The following is a 17,598-nucleotide window of genomic DNA, read 5'->3' as shown; positions in this document are numbered from 1 at the left end:
AACCTTAAAACTCTTAAAAGTAAGTTTGCAACTCCTTAACTTTTAGAGGAATGTATAATTTGCTCGCTATCCAGAGAGTTAGGTACAAGTGTATGTAATTGATATTAGAAAAGTGATACTACGTTAAAGAAAATAAATTTTGTTAGAATTTATTTAATTTGACGTTAGGGGGATAAGTATTATTTACAAATAAATGAGCTCATACAATATATATACAGTGGTACTACTAAACTAAATTAATAACTAGCTTATATCTAAAATAGGCCCTTGAGGCATTGTACCAAGGATGCTGGCGGCATTTCCTCGTTGTATCGCAATGCTGATACGTTGTGCGAGGTAGCCGCCAGCTCTTCGGTCACCAGTTACGTCAACCAGACGCTTCGCGATTTCTGCGAACAACTTATGCGCGCTGGGACCCCATGGACCTAGAGTTTCAACTCCAAATGGTACAAAATGGTACTCTCTACCGAGGGAGAGGGACAAATATAAGAGATTTGTTACGTTTTAGAATTTCGGCGCTTTCCGCCGCTCCGCCCGCTTTTACAGTACTCCGTTGGAGGTGGGACGGTGCCAGTGTATCTACGCAGGTAGCATCCCACACTAACATCCGTCCCAAGCTCCAAGGAACTAAGGACACTCCATCGGGCCTCTTGCCATCATCTCTGATAATGCCAGTCGGCTCAAGAAGAGCAGGCACATTGATGGTGGCAAGAGACCGACGGACCATGTCATTAAGCGACGCATGTCTCGAAAAACGGCCTGCAGTTTTTTGACAAGATAATCCGTGGTGTCCCAGTCGGTCCACGTCCGTGCCACAAGAGCATATGTGTGGCGTACACACCGAAACCCCGAGTCGCAAACCAGTCGCCAGTCTAAGGGAGGCCGGATCCAAGAAAGTACCAGTATTGGGCGAAGGATGGGCATGTAGCCAGTAACCGGCTTCCCGGGCTCCGACCGCCAAAAGCCTCGCGCGGGCTGGACCTGTACAGTTGTTTAGGAGAGTATTGTAAGTTAAATCACAGTAAACATTATCCCAACTCCTTTGTGAAATTGGGTTGTCTGGAAATTGTTTGCCTGGGCAAGCAATTTTAAAAGCATTTTTGGCGTCCTCAAAGCCCGCGATCTCACAGTTTGTGGGCAAAGCCCTTAAGATATTTCCTATGAGACCAGACGTGCTATGAGTGGACGCCAAAAAGGCTGGGGAAGCCACACTGGAAATTTTGCTAATTCCTAAACCTCCAAACCGAATAGGGAGGGACGCTTGAGACCAGGAAGGCTCACTTAGCTGAATGTTTAGAATCGTCTCTAAACTAATTTTGATGAAATCATCTATGGGCGACAATAAATTTTGATGTTTCCAGAAAGGACAACAACGGAGCACATACGTAAATTTAGGGACAAAAAGACAGAATTTAAGAATCACAAGAGCATAATGAGGGCTAATTTCGAGTAAGCGATCCGTGTGACTTTTGAATTTAGTTATGGAGTTAGAAATATAATCGGGAAAAGATTCTTCGAATATAGGAGAACCCAGGAGGCAAAGAGAATACTTGTCTACTGATTTGATATTGGGAGTCAGATCGTCAAATTTGGGTTGTAAGTCGGTCAACGTACAAGAAGATTTTTGAATAAATAGTTCGCATTTACTGAAATTCAGTTCTAAACCAATATTTTCGAAACTACTCTTAATAAAAGACAAATCAGAGAGTACAGTATTCACGTCGCCTCCTAGGGTTCCGTCATCTAAGTACCACACATTGAATTTTGATTTTAAATTTTTGATAATTGGATTTATAGCCAAACTAAAAATTGCTGGCCCGAGAGGGTCACCCTGCTGACAGCCAACCTCAGAAGATAATTCACGTGACTTGTACATTAATTTAGATGAGTCTGAATAGCAAAAGAAAAGGTAATTGTATAGTTCCGGAATTTTGTCCTTAACTTCTGTCAGCAAGGTGTCTCTACTAACCGAATTAAAAGCATTTTTAACGTCAATTTTGACAACATTTTCGCAATCATCGAGTGAAAGGTAGGTCCTTAGGGCATGGACGGCTGCCTCGCACCCACCTTTCGTGCCGAAACCTAGCTGTATTGGTTCAAAAAGGGATTGTAATTTTGATCGAATGTGTCTAACCGCAATTTTTGAAGCCAAACGTCGTAAAGCTCTCAATTAAAAACGAATTTTACGAATTGAATGAAGGAGGCGAATTCTGTGATAAGAAGTATTTTGAAATAGTAATAGAAATATATGCGAAATTTAACCGAAATTCGTTCAGACATTTTTGCGTGATGAGGGAAAGATAACCAAAAATAACGATACACATTTATAATAATATTTTATTTAAGTATATCTAGATGAGGAAAGCTCGGTGACCTATTTACGGTCTTTAAAGATGAAACAGTTTGGCTCATTTAATTATGCATGCGAAAATAGGTTTTCGCTTTGGTGATTCAACTGTTTAATACATTTTCATAAAAATCTGCATATTCATAAACTGTGTGATAAACTTACAAATTAATGAATATTTAAAAGTTATTGTATGTTACCGTTATTACTCTTTTAACTTATAAATAATAATCATCATCGTTATCCTACGCAGACGATGACTATTATTAAATTTTGATACAGAAATGATACTATTTTAAACCAAAATCCTAAATTAAGTAGGAGCAAAATATTACCCTTGTTAAGGGAATAGGTTTTAAAGAGGCTACTATATCTCCATTTTTTGTTAAACATTGGTGCACTAAAGTGGAAATATAATGCCTACACCACGACCTGTAATTGTATAAATATAGAGTAACACTAAAACTGGACACTATGAACCCTGACCTTGACTTTTGACCCTGGATCAAAACTTCTATATTAAGGAGCAATTTTCCTTCTCAAGTACAGTACTTTCTAGCTAGTTGGATTATATTATTCGTAACCACTCAGACATTTCTATTTATAGCACATTAAAGTTAATCCAGTTATTCGTCGCTCGAAAGTTAATTGAGAAAATGAAAAGTAAACGTCGAACGAAGAACAAGGCTATGAATAAATTTCAGACAATAAGCGAGCGACGATCAACAGAGCAAAAAAAAAAACTATAATGCCAAGAATTAAAGAACAATCTACTATCTACTCCAGCACGCTGGTAAAACAAAATATTTTCAATATGTATAGGTAAACAACTAACGGGAATTTGAATATATTTTGTGGTGGAATTCAGAACAACACTTCATTTATATAATATACTAGATGACCCGGCGAACTTCGTTTGATCTACCTATATCTATATATTTATTTATTTTTCCTAATTTTTTCTTTCATAAGAACCTTCTCCTGACTATAACAAACACAACACAAAATAATCAGCAAAATTGGTCTAGCCGTTCACGCGTGATGCCGTGACCAAGGGGAATAGGGATTCATTTATATTTATATACTGTATATCTACTCGTATATAGATAAATGAAGTATCCTGACTCCTGACAGAATCTTTAAAAGAAGTAGGCACTGTTTTGACCCACCATGTATAAATATGTTATCGGCCTCGTGTGAACGATCATTAGGCTCTCAGATCGATTATTTTTTCTGGCTAGTAAAATGTACATCTTTTATGGGGCCCACTGATTAACAGTCCGGCGGACGGTATCGGCCTGTCAGTTAGAACAAAATTTTGACAGTTCCGAACAACTGACATGCCGATACCGTCCGGCGGACTGTTAACCAGTGGACCCCTTTATGAATTTACTGTACAGACCAACGAACGATAACCTGTTAGATAGATTTACCCATCATTATCCAAAAAACATTTTACTAGAAAGTTAGAACCAGAAATAGGTAAGACAAAAGTTTTCGCAGCCATTTGCGAGTATTAAGTATTCATAGTAACTATTATTTTGTTAATGTAGTTATTGCATATTAAAAGTATTAAAACAGCGATAAAGCTACTATCTACACAACATCAAAATAGCTACCAACAGTAATAAAATAAGAAGTTTATGCGTACCTTGGAAGGTTACCGTATGAAGATACTGACTGGGCCTCCTAGAAAAAGTGTAAGACCTGAGTGGACGCTCGAAGCGGAGCGTTCGGCGGGGCGTGCAGCGTGGCGTCGGGCTCACAAGTGATTTGAGCAGCGTGCACTAAAGCCGGTCGCCTAAAATACGTTTGTATTTGTTTAACATGCAGCCGCACGCCCCGCCCCGCTGCATGCTCAACTCGAGCGTCCACTCAGGCCTTACACTTTAGGTATTAAGTTCTAAATAATACAATGAGACTTGAGCCTCGTCTGTCTTGAGCTCTAGAATTGAGAACAGCTGTTGCTAAGTTATTGTTATTGCACAATCATGTGCAATGCTACTGTATTAGACGCTCATATTATCTCTTAACATGGCACAAATAACGTTGCTTACACTTTGCGACTTTTGCGTTCCTGCTAATATTGTACCTACTCGTGCCTAAATACAATATATACCTAAATAAAAAATTGTGACTGTACTTTACCGAACTATTGTACAAACTCAACAAGAAATCAATAACTAGATATACTGACAAGGTATATTACAGTAAAACATAATTTTATAATTATTTTTTAAGTTTCAAGTCTAATCCACAACAGATCAAAATGTGTTTGCATAAAAAGCAATTTGTTTGAAGTAGTAGCGTGCTACCTTGTGTAAACCTGGCTTTAATGGCCCCAAGTTCTTTACCTCGCACTCAATTTATCGTGCAAATAGCTTTAAACTTAACGGTTGTTTTAATGCGGCTCTAAAGTCGACCGGTGTTACCTTGGAGCACGGTTCGACGTTGTAAAATATGATATAGGTATAACTATGTATCATCTAATGTTGAATAAGTTTACATTTATTTAGGGCCATTGCGCCATCCAGGGTTAGACACTAACTCGGAGTTAACCGTTACCTCAGGGTTAAATTGTATTGGAAACTCCAGGCTTAACCAGGTAGCTCCGGGTTTAACGAGTTAACCCCAAGCAGTGGGGAGACACTCCTGACTTCGGGCAAACTCGGCTCCGTTCGACTCAGCATTGCTCCGAGCAATAATCAAACCTGGATGGCGCAAGTGGGCCTAAAGAGTATAACCCTACTGTGACACGTTAAAGTTGTAGAGCGAGTGCGAACTAAAAATGTGTTCTCTATCCAATTTAGAACGTTACTGGAGCGTTATGAAATTTGGTAAAGTTTACTCGTGCATTTGACGTCGGTTAAAACGGGTGTGAATAACCCTTAACTTTCAAAAGTCATTAAAAATGATCATTGAATCCGGCTGTGAAGCCCCGTGCAAATTATTTAAAAATGTTCGTTCCAATTTATACATTTATTCGCGCCTCAGCGCGTTGCCGATTTATTTCGCCAGGATTGCCAGGTGACGCCTTTTGATGGTAAATTAAAAAAGTACGCGTGTTTTTGACAGATTGCTTGATTATTTCATGCTTAACGCCCTGTAGGCAGACAGGTTTATAGCTTTTTAAATTAAAGCGTTGTTTTGGATTAATGGCATGATTTGACAACCTCGCGTTTCCAAATTATAGTAACTATACTAGCTTCGACTTCGTCTGCGTGGAACGATGGTGTTGATCATGGTCTAATAAAACATGGTCTTCTATTCCCAGAGTGACAGGGGCTACGTCACAATAATATTGCCACTTTATTTCAACATAACATGTTACATGGGTACATTATACCTATGGTTAATAAGTTAAAATATTTCTTTATAAGTTTATAATTTTCATTTATATGTATTTTATCTTAAATTTTACAATAACACGTCATTTTTAATTATTCGTTAGCAATATATTCCGATTCACGAAAGAAATTTCAGACGTTCGGGTAATTCTGTTTACATTACTGGCAACACAGGATAGCGCTGTCACATTTGACAATTCGGATCTAGATAACTTCATGCCCTGACCGTCATCCTTGTCGAACGCGTGTTAATTGTTATTTCCTTCTCGCTCAGTGTCAGCAGTCGCAGTGTTTTCCAAACTTTTCACGTCGTAAGCTTGGTAATTAATGTGTAACTGTGAATTACTTTTTCAAACGTTTGTCATGTATAGATAAATAAAGTTTAATTTAATACATTAGATTTGTTTTATTTTACTATGTTTCTACATGAATAACTTAAAATTCATGCCGTTAAAATAATTTTCACCGTTGGTTAAAATTCTCCCACATTTCAAAGTTTGAGAACCTGTAAACGGCATGATGACGTAGGCCCGTGTCAGTTAGGTCATACGCGAATCTCGGAATAGAGTACCAGGCGGAGTATATTATTATACCATGGTGTTGATAACGATTGATAAAAACTATCCTATTATGGGAGATAATTTGAGGCTCAACCTCAAACTATAGTTATGTCACCAGTTGCTATTTGTATAACATAGTCCACTCACTTTACCTACCTATTGTTTGTTATAAATAATCATTCTGCTATATACTTAGGTTAGCATTTAGTTGTCTTGCTCATTGCTTGACCTACAAAGTTATTTTAGTACCTAGGTACCTACATACGTTTTTGTCACGTACTAATATAATCTTTATTGTTTTTGCCCAATAAATTACACTACATTGGCCTACTAACACGAAATACTTAAAGCCCCCTCCTCACTCGCGTTCGCGGCTTCGCCCGCGATTCACGCGCATAGTCTGGAGGGGGCTTAAGATACAAGTATTAAGTTACTTAGTTTAGGTATTGATGTAAAATATGTTCGAGCCAGATACAATTATTGCTCACATAGAAGATTTTAAAGTAAACTTTATTTACTTTTAAAAACTATATTTGTATATTTACATTAGTTATGTTCTATTTAAGGCCCACTTGCACCATTCCACTAACCCGGGGTTAAGCGGTTAAACTATTAACTTAGTGTCAAATTGTATGGGTAACCATGGCAACAGCGTGGCATGGCCTAAGCGCCACTTGCACCATCCCACTAACCCGGAGTTAACCGGTTAAACCAGGAGTTGCCATGGTTAGCCATACAATTTGACACTAAGTTAATAGTTTAACCGCTTAACCCCGGGTTAGTGGAATGGTGCAAGTGGGCCTAAGTGTATTATGAATGTTGTAATTTTGGATAATATTAAAGAAATAATTATTATTCCTATTCCTATCTCCCTACCAAATGTCAGCTACCAGATGTCATCCTAAGTGTTGCATACGCCCATGAATCCCATGATAGGTACAATTTATAGCGGAATTGTGATTTAATGCTGGTTAAGGCGAAGCTATAGGACCGTACTAGAAGTGAATTTAAAATACGTATTTATGCCAACGTTTCTCAATGAACTGTAACATCGACTAATTGTAACTGGATTTGGTAATTATTAACTTGGTTCTTTGTTCTATCTACTAATATACCGAGTGCATGTCGCAAGCAAGCAGCGCTTTGTTAGCGCCCTCGAGATGTATTGTCAGTTGTCGTGCAACGGGGCGGTATCGCTAATTATTTACGAGGGCAACACAGATAAGTCGAGTACCTATACGAGTACTACTGCATTATATTACAGTGGGACCCCGATAGTATGAATCTCAAGGGAAACGCCAAAAAAAAAGTGTTAACGAGGTTTCGTCTTATGGAGGGCATCTACTTAAGGAGGCTCTTGTAGGTTTTTGTTCGTCTTAAAGAGGTTTCGAGTTACAGAGGTAAGACGCACGAAAAATTTGTATTAAGAGGGGTAATTTTAGAAATGCATAAAATACAGTCTTATTGTCTTTTTCGAGTTACAGAGGTTTGTTATTAAATAAACTGTGAGTTATAGAGGTGGTAAGACAAAACGACTTTTTTTTCGAGTTGTAGAGGTCAAACTTCATTTTTCGAGTTATAGAGGTAAAAAATGTAGGTACTGAATAGTGGTGTAGGGAATCGTTGGCTACTTCGTCTTAATGAGGTTTAATATTTCGAGTTATGGAGGTTTTGAGCTCTGAAGGGAATAGCATTTTATTTCGTGTTAATGAGGTTTCGTTTTATCGAGGTTAGAGTTAGCGAGGTTCCACTGTATATGGTATATTCCCCATATTGTGCTGTGTCCCTGCTTAATCGAGTTGAAAGGAGGATGTCCGCCGGAGAACCAGAGTCAGTGTTAACGTTTAGGCAAAGATAATCGATTACGACAGCAACTCTCATCTATTGCATAGATAAATTTGGGGTGCATTACATTTGTTATAATTACTTTTCATATATTATAGTTTGATCTATCGTTATTTTGAATAACGTAATAAATGGTATACTACCGTAATACCTAATTAACGGTATACATAATGTTATTATTGGTATAATGGTCATAAGGTATATTTACACTTCGTCTAATATACATTGCCATAATTATAATATACTCTAAAGCATATTATTTGTTATAACAAGTGACATCACATAATTATTTATGTGGCATAATAGTTGCATGACATAAATGGGTTAGGTTAGGTTGGAACTGCGACTCCGCATAAACGAATAACTACCTAACAAAAGGAGGGTTAGGTTAGGTTCGAGTTCCCGTAACCCCGCCAACAAAGCGCGCGGCGGAACACCCCAGGGGGTTTAGTCTGTGGAAGTCGGACATACCCACTGAGCTTCTCCCGGGCCAGTGGGATCCATAAAGGATTCCCCCTGGGTCATCAAAATCTAGGAAAAAAAGTGGTTTAGGTTAGGTTTGACCTGCGGCCCCCGCAGAACGAAAACCGTGAAAAAATTGGTTAGGTTAGGTTAGAACTGCGACCTCCCTACAATAAAATAGCTAGCAAAAGCAGTAGGCCTGCTTACTAGTTATAAAAAGTATGTAAAACTTTACGTTATCAGTAAATGAAATATGACAAGAAATGCTATACAATATATGTATTTATACTTGATAAAATTGTATGAAGTATTACGTTATACAAAACTATAATATAACAAATGTCATTATAAAATATGTCTATATACTATTTGAAAATTATATTACATTAGGCATTATATCAATGACAGTTTAGATGAAATCACAATATAATAAAGGAAACGTATAATAAAAATTACATTATAACATATAATAATATATTAACTGGCGTTATAACAAATGTATGATAGTTTTTTATAATTATATTAAGCATTACACACCCATAAATTTGCCTGAGTGCCATCTCCTAAATACAATTAAATACTATTCCTTGCATGCAGCTGTGTTATAACATAACCTTACCGAGCATATGCGAGTCGAAAACTCAAGCTATTATCGGCCGTATTCTAACTATACTTAAAAGAGACGATACCGATATGTCAGTGTCAAAAGTGACATTTCTTCAACCAGAAACGTCACTTTTGACACTGACCGATCGGTATCGTATCGCTGTGGTATCTTATAAACATTGTTCGAACGTGACCGTATATGTACTGATGTGCCGTTACAGTTTACTGCCCGCCTAGCCAAGGTGACAATAGCTTGCGCGATAGCGAACTATCGAATCGCTTTGTGTATCTCTATCACTCCTCCTTATTAGTGTGACAGTGACAGTTGCGTTTCGTTCGCTTTGGCATGTTGTCTACGGGGCCTGGAACCCAATTCAGATTCAACCACTTGTTACTTATTTTGACACAGACTTGATGAACGCTTACGCTTTCCCCTCTGCCGAAAACCTTGCACAATTGTGCAAACTTTTGTATGGACTGACATGGCTATTTGTACGTTACGTAGAAATCATGTAGAAATAGCAATACATTTGACGTCCCCTCCCCCGCAAAAATCGGCAGACTGTTTTGTACAGAAAATGACAGCCATGACGCCTCCAGTTACTAAATGCTCTAAGATTGAAAGTCATGTGTAAGATGAGTGCCAGTCACTAAGACGATCGTCAATATCAAATCCGTAACAAAGCGCCTACCGCGAACCACGTTCGACGTGTTGCCTCCCTGTCACTCTTACGTACGCATTTACAAGTGCGACAGAGAGGCAACACGTCGAACGTGGTTAGCGGTAGGCCCTTAAGTTGTTAAATCTTAATTAAGCTCCAGTTTACTTGACTCGCGAGCCAATAGGAATGCGCCGCCAGTACGTTGCCTCCTGAAATAGCTCATCCCGGGCTACTTAGGGGCGCCACCGCATCTAATAGGATCTTAATCTACCGTCGCCGTCGCCGTCGCCGTGACGCATCTAGCAGTGTTTACTCTAAAGCTGGCTCTACACTAACGGTGTACACACTGACGGCCCGATTCGAACTTTAAGATACGTCAAATATTAGGTCTATAGTCTGTATCTTTAGGTATTGAAATAAAAGTATATACAAAATTTACCCTCAAATGTCTCTTTACGCCAGTTGAGGGTAGATGAAAACATTACATGATCAAAATAATGTAGGTTAAAGTCAGGTCGTTCAGTGACAGATCCAGGCGTTTTTGTACTTGGTTGGTTACCAATAAATGTTATAAAACTAACCGAAAATTTACAAATTGTTTGTTTACTTTTATTTAAATACCTATAGATACTGTGTATAGCTCATGGAGTGAAAGGAGTGAAATCTTTTATGGTAGAACAGTTGTAAAAGTGTCCAGCAGTTAACTGTAAATAAATAGTTCCAAATCTCTCCAGAGTAGCGCTAGAGTAGGTAAGGACGAAGCCGTTATTGACGGAATGAAGAGCGCTGTCAGTGATTTGAATTTGTTTATCAAATATTGTAGGTATTGTAGCGCCACCTATTTAAGGATTTTGACGGACACTCTTTGATACATGGAGATTGTTTTCCTTACCGTTACCTTCCATAGTCTAGCAGCATATGAATCTTATATCGTCGGCTTAAGTCGCAAACCTCGGAACTCCTAAGGGGGAGTTACGAGGTTTACGACTTTAAGTATTGTTGTCCAAGGTAGCGATTACTAATTTCCTTGAAATGGAGTTACGAGGTTTGCGACTTAAGCCGACGATATGTCAGTGTCAAAAGTGACGTTTTTATTTAAAGGTTGCCGTGAGTCATTTACCTTGGAATTGACTTTATTTACACATATTGCCTTGGGAAAGAATAATTTATATGTAAAAATGAATTATGTGTTCAATGAATTAGAGAGTAGATTCGTAGATACATTTTTAATGAAATCGGGTCAGTATGAAAAAAATTTCACCGTTCAAGTTCTGACGGTTGATACTGCTGGTCTCTATGATATACGTTACGTATTAAGGGGCCCACTGATTAACAGTCCGCCGGACGGTATCGTCCTGTCAGTTGTTCGGAACCGTCAAAATTTTGTTCTAACTGACAGGCCGATAGCGTCCGGCGGACTGTTAATCAGTGGGCCGCTTTAGAGCGTCCGCTAGCTGGCGCGGTCACACGGAGCGGTTGAACGGGTTAAAAAAAATTATATGCCATTTGGCATTAAGTTCGCCAATTGTACATTGTTGTATATAAATTGTGCAATAAAGTTTAAATAAATAAGTAAGTGCGAAGGTAAGTGCTCCGTGCACTCGCGCCAGCTAGCGGACGCTCTTACTACCAGATTCGAACGTCAAACGTCACTTTTAACACTGGCGTATCTAATCCATATCGTATCTAGCCGTACCTATAATATTCGACGTATATTAAAGTTCGAACCGGGCCGTCAGTTTCACACTTCCGCAGTATCTACAAATAATGTCTATGCATTCTTAATGTAGTAGTATTTATAAACTAGTCGATAAATACACGTTCAACAAATTACGAGGGACCTGTTCCATTATTTATGAATACTGAAGCTAAGTTTACTTCGTTCCACTTTCATTGCTACGTCTGACGTTTATAGTCATTTGCATATTTCAAACACAATGTCTCAGATTAAAGTGTCATTCTATAGAACTTCCTAACTATGTAAACAAACCGCCATATCGAAACTGTCACTGAATGATGATTTCAGTATGGCGGTTTGTTTACATAGTTAGCAAGTTCCATATGACACTAATCACTGCACTGCACTGTCAGTGCAGAATGACAGTAAAGTCATACTGTACTTTATAGATGCAAAATAATAATGGGTTTCCACTGAAGACCAGCGTCGAGGTATCCAAAAGATACTTGGACACCAAGCTGAGTGGAAACCTTTTCAGTGACGTCAAAAAGTGTTTTACATGCCGTTTATTAGTTAAGCTGTTCTTGTTTAAGTGTTTTGAATAAATGTTTATCTTATTTTATTAATAATTATGTTTATAATTAGAGTCCGTCCAACGTTGCACCGATTTGAACAAAAAACAAAAGCGAGGGAGCCAAGTATCAGTATTCCAGTCGAACTCCAGGCAAGATGATGAGTCATCATTAATTATGTCATTATAATAGTATTTAATGTCTATTCGTCAGACATACCTTAGTGCCTCAAGACGAAAGTCTTTAATCAATGTGTGTTACCAGTGATGACTTACGGCTCCGAAAGTGGTCTTTCACTATCGGCCTCATCTCAAAACTCAAAGTCGCTCAGCGAGCTACAATGGAGAGGGCTATGCTCGGAGTTTCTCTACGTGATCGAATCAGAAATGAGGAGATCCGTAGATGAACTAAAGTCACCGACATAGCCCACCGGATTAGCAAGCTGAAGAGGCAATGGGCAGGCCACATTGCATGCAGAGAAGACGGCCGATGGGGTCGACAAGTGCTCGAGTGGAGACCACGGACTAGCAAGCGCAGCGTAGGACGTCCACCCACAAGATGACCTTGTTAAGGTCGCCGGAAGACGCTGGATGCGGGTCGCTTCCAACCGGTACGTATGGAGGTCCAAGGGGGAGGCCTATGTTCAGCAGTGGACGTCTTATGGCTGAGATGATGATGAATAGTATTTAATTGTATTTAGGAGATGTCACTCAAGCAAATGTGAGTCATTAATGACTCTGGGCCCGATTCGGATTTTGAAATAGACATCTATTAGACATCTTTTAGACATCACCAAGATACGATAACGATATGTTTAAGATCTAACCTGTCAAATTTGACATTTGTGCGATTCTGGAGATACTGTTGAACGATTTCCACAGGATATGACTTAGAGATCCAATTCACATCTAATAGATATCTTACTCTATCTAACGTAAAAGTGACATTGGTTGCCCGAATTGCGCTGCAATAGATAACTAGTTGATATCTAAACTATAACGTATCTAGAATGGATCTAGTAGTCTCTTGTGAATATCTTGAAGTTCGAATACGGCAGTCTGTTTATTTATCATGCCGAATGTTTTTTCAATATATCTACCCATAACGGAGCAGACGGTATATGTATGGGTCAGAGGCTGTTTATGTTTTTTTTGCACACAAGCAACCATAACATTATTGGCAAGTGGAAAGAAACATCCAATTCATGTTTTTAACACTATTTACGTCCACAGTTAAAAAGTTGTGTAAAATAAAAAATAAATAAAACCGTCGCGTCGTCTAGGCTTATTCAGGTGAGCCTTGACAAAAGATGCAAATCTTTTTGGTTTCGCGCCTCGCTCACAATGGCCGCTAAAAATAGTTGCTCCAATTCGTAGCACCGTAGCCGTAGCGGCGCTACGCCGTAGACGCTACGAGTGCATTGGGCTGACCATTTCGAAGGGAAATGTATTTTACAGTACATATGGTCCTATTTTCCCGCACTAGTGCCTAAAATAGCACTTTTCGTGCAAATGTCAAATTTTAAAGGGCCATATGTACTGTAAAACGTACGATACACGTGCTAATAAGTAATTCGATATTTCCTCTTTTTTGCACTTGTATCGTAAATATCTATTTTAAATAAATAATAAAGATTAGGAGATATTTTAACACGACTGTAGGAATATTTTCATGTACTCGTGTTAAAAATAGTCATGAAGTAGCCAAAGAGATTTTAATCGTTTTGATACCAACTTACAGGCCAATTACAACGCAAACCGATATTTGAATAATATAGGAGTCATATCAATTAGCTGTCATTCGTGCGTTTATTTCGCTCTGCCTTGTATGTACATGTATTAGTGAGAGCGAGACGCCCGCGCTAATGACAGCTAACAGATATAACTCCATATTCAAACGGTTTGATGTTAGCTACACGTTCAAATTGTCCTGTTTCATACAAACTACATGTAGTGCAAGGACCATGTAATACATTTTAAGAAGTAAACATACACAGTTCTAACTAATTCACATCACCTTTCCAAGTCACAAAAACCCATAATTGTTTTTTTCCAGAGCAGTTAGGTGATGACCCTGCATTGGATTTTGAACCCTAATCCCCAGAAAATAAAGTTCACCGAATCATCTTTAAGGCATCAAGACTTATCAATCAAGTCGGCGTCAACACGCCCCCTGCTTCGTAACTTGGCAGCTCCTTCATTAACAATTCCGTGGAAAAAACGTGATAAAAAAAGACTTTGATCCTAATTGCTACGAGGATACAATCTAGAATAGCTTAAATATTTAAGAGGATTTAAGTCATTTTGGATCGACCGAAATCGAGGCTAATGTTTAAGTCTGTTGTGAGAGAAAACGTTAAACCTTAGAAAAGCGTAATTTATATTTACATAGGTACCAACGTATCATTAATTTTAACATTGTGATGTTTACGACTGTAGGTGAGAAAAGAACCCTGTCTGTCTTTTATCTTTTTACTCTTAAGAGTCACACCAACCCGCCGCCAAAAAAGCAGCTCCCATACAAACTAAGTAACGTTTTCATTTTAAGACGACAAGCTTAAACTACATGAATGATGGCATGAATATTTACGTACATTGATCTATGCCTGTTACAATCAAGTGTTAAAATATGGGTACATATAACTTACTCAAAAATATGTCCCATCGTTCTTAATTCGCTGACATAAGAGCTATGGGACATATTTTTGAGTATGATTTATGCACCCATATTTTTACACTTGACTGTACTAGGTTTCGATGATAAGACCGGAGGAGGAAATTCCTATGAAACCGCACAGTGCGTTGTTGCTGCGAACCGCGAAGTTGCTGAAGATATACCTCAGCACGATCCCATGTTGCTCGTCGCTGACTATGCTCGCACGCGGCGAGCTCCCGAGCCGGCTGCTCGCACTCTTCCGCCGCAACTCATGCGCATCCTCGTCCTTGCTCGTGAACGAGATGCGCGGAGTCTGCGCGCGCAGCCAGCACACTTTGTGGCTCGACACGCCGCGGCATATCAGCTGACTTTCAGTTAGGTCTCGGCAGTATGAGTTCATAAAGAGCATACTAAAATTTGATAGATTACCTTAGCACGATCCCATGTTGCTCGTCGCTGGCGATGCTCGTGCGCGGCGAGCTCCCGAGCCGGCTGCTCGCACTCTTCCGACGCAGCTCGTGCGCATCCTCGTCCTTGCTCGTGAACGAGATGCGCAGCGTCTGCGCGCGCAGCCCGCAGACTTTGTGGATCGACACGTCGCGGCATAGCAGCTGGCTTTGAGTTAGGTCTCGACAGTATGAGTTAATATAGAGCATGCTAAAAGTTGCTGTAGATATACCTTAGCACGATCCCATGTTGCTCGTCGCTGGCGATACTCGTGCGCGGCGAGCTCCCGAGCCTGCTGCTCGCACTCTTCCGACGCAGCTCGTGCGCATCCTCGTCCTTGCTCGTGAACGAGATGCGCGGCGTCTGCGCGCTCAGCCCGCACACTTTGTGGCTCGACGCGCCGCGGCATAGAGCAGCTGGCCTTGAGATAGGTCTCGACAGTATGGGTTAAAATAGAGCACGCTAAAAGTTGATAGATTACCTTAGCACGATCCTATGTTGCTCGTCGCTGGCGATGCTCGTGCGTGGCGAGCTCCCGAGCCTGCTGCTCGCACTCTTCCGACGCAACTCATGCGCATCCTCGTCCTTGCTCGTGAACGAGATGCGCGGCGTCTGCGCGCGCAGCCCGCACACTTTGTGGCTCGACACGCCGCGGCATAGCAGCTGGCTGTGAGTTAGGTCTCGGCAGTATGAGTTCATAAAGAGCATGTTGAAAGTTAATAGATTACCTTAGCACGATCCCATGTTGCTCGTCGCTGGCGATACTCGAGCGCGGCGAGCTCCCGAGCCTGCTGCTCGCACTCTTCCGACGCATCTCGTGCGCATCCTCGTCCTTGCTCGTGAACGAGATGCGCGGAGTCTGCGCGCGCAGCCCGCACACTTTGTGGCTCGACACGCCGCGGCATAGCAGCTGGCTTTGAGTTAGGTCTGGAACAAATGATACAATGTTTAACTCTATCCGCCTAAAACACAAGATCTTTTTATTTATTTAAAATTTTAAATTAGGCAACAAGGCCCATATTACAAATAGGTACCTCACAGACTAACATATATATGCATTTATAAACTTAAAAACTAAACACTATTTAGGCGCCAAAACGGCGTGGCTTCGTTGAATGTATTAAGATACCTTACGAGCTAGGCACGTCTAGGAGAAAGTGTAGGACCTTGAGGCCAATTCGAACGATTACTTGACTACAAAATTATATCTAAATGATGTCGTTTAGTTATTGTTTAATTTAAAACTAGTTTTGACTAGGGAAAGCTCGTTTTTACAACCAGTATATTCACGGTATTCTATCAGAGTAAAAAAAGTACGACGACGAGCAAAGCGAGGAGGAGCGTGTTAGGTTGACCGTGACCAAACAGCAATCAGAACCGACTTTATACATTTTATTTTTATGATATCAAATAAACGACGTAAACCAATAATATATAATAAAAGTGTAATACACGTAAAAACCTTCTGACATCCTTCCCATGACATATGATTGAATTATGCCTCGGCAAAACATAACTGAACCAGTGACTGAACCCATATAAGCCTCAGTGTAAACAGCGGAAACGAGGTCAATCTTCAATATTCGGAAAGACAAAACTTACAAGAAATATTGCCTTTGTAGTTGAATACCTGAGCGCTCAAGCATTTCCCGACAACTCTATCATATCTTTATCGCAAAACAGTTGAGGCAATAAAATCTTTACTACGTAGTTTATTGATGAGACTAGAATGTTACTACAGTTTCAAACCCAACAGGTTATAACGTCATACGCCTATTATTGTTTTATACGACGTTTTAGCAAATAAGTATACGAAGGGAATCGGCGTTAGGATAGGAAGCAATATAAAATTCCCTGGCTCTTTTTGCTCTGACGGCGCTGGGCAAATATTTGGGAAAAACAGCGCTAAATAGAGGAAGGCGGCAGCTGGCTTATAACGGCCTTTAGGAGTGGTAGTTCGCTAAAAAAGTGCCTCGGGACTCGGGATGTAACGAGGGAGAGTCAGGTCACAGTGTAAAAAGTAACAGTGGACCGACGCCTTTGATGTTTTAAGTAGTACCGTGCTACTAACAATGGCAATATATGCAGCTCGGGTGCGCTCGACCCACCCCTCGGCCCTCGCACCCCACGATTTCCATGTGTAGACGTCTTCGTCGAATGACTGTTTTATAGACTGTGGCCAGGCTATGATATGGCGTATGTTGGTATAGTCTGAGAGCTGGAGGTTGTTTTGACATTATAATTTTATTAACCTTTGAAGCAAAATGGGGTGTTAAGTAGAGATGCACCGGATATTCGGTTACTATCCGGTATCCGGCCTATCCGGCCATTATTTTATTATCCGCCCGGATACCGGATAGTGACTAACTATCCGGCCGGATACCGGATAGTAACATTGCTTGATTTCGGAGTAAACA

General features: G+C 40.0%; 1 protein-coding gene across 1 annotated transcript in view; it reads right to left on the bottom strand.

Moving 5' to 3' along the window:
- Positions 1–15,306, bottom strand: part of LOC134791639 (ankyrin repeat and fibronectin type-III domain-containing protein 1) — a 201,865-nt gene extending 186,559 nt beyond the window's left edge. Inside the window, exon 1 of the mRNA XM_063762695.1 lies at positions 15,164–15,306. The gene's annotated coding sequence lies outside the window, so the exon portion shown is untranslated. The remainder of the gene's footprint in view (positions 1–15,163) is intronic.
- Between the last annotated feature and the right edge of the window lie 2,292 nt (positions 15,307–17,598).

Source organism: Cydia splendana, chromosome 6 (assembly GCF_910591565.1).
Source record: "Cydia splendana chromosome 6, ilCydSple1.2, whole genome shotgun sequence".
Lineage (NCBI taxonomy): Eukaryota > Metazoa > Arthropoda > Insecta > Lepidoptera > Tortricidae > Cydia > Cydia splendana.
Note: the sequence above shows the minus strand (reverse complement) of the source record. Positions and strands in the feature narration are given on the sequence as shown.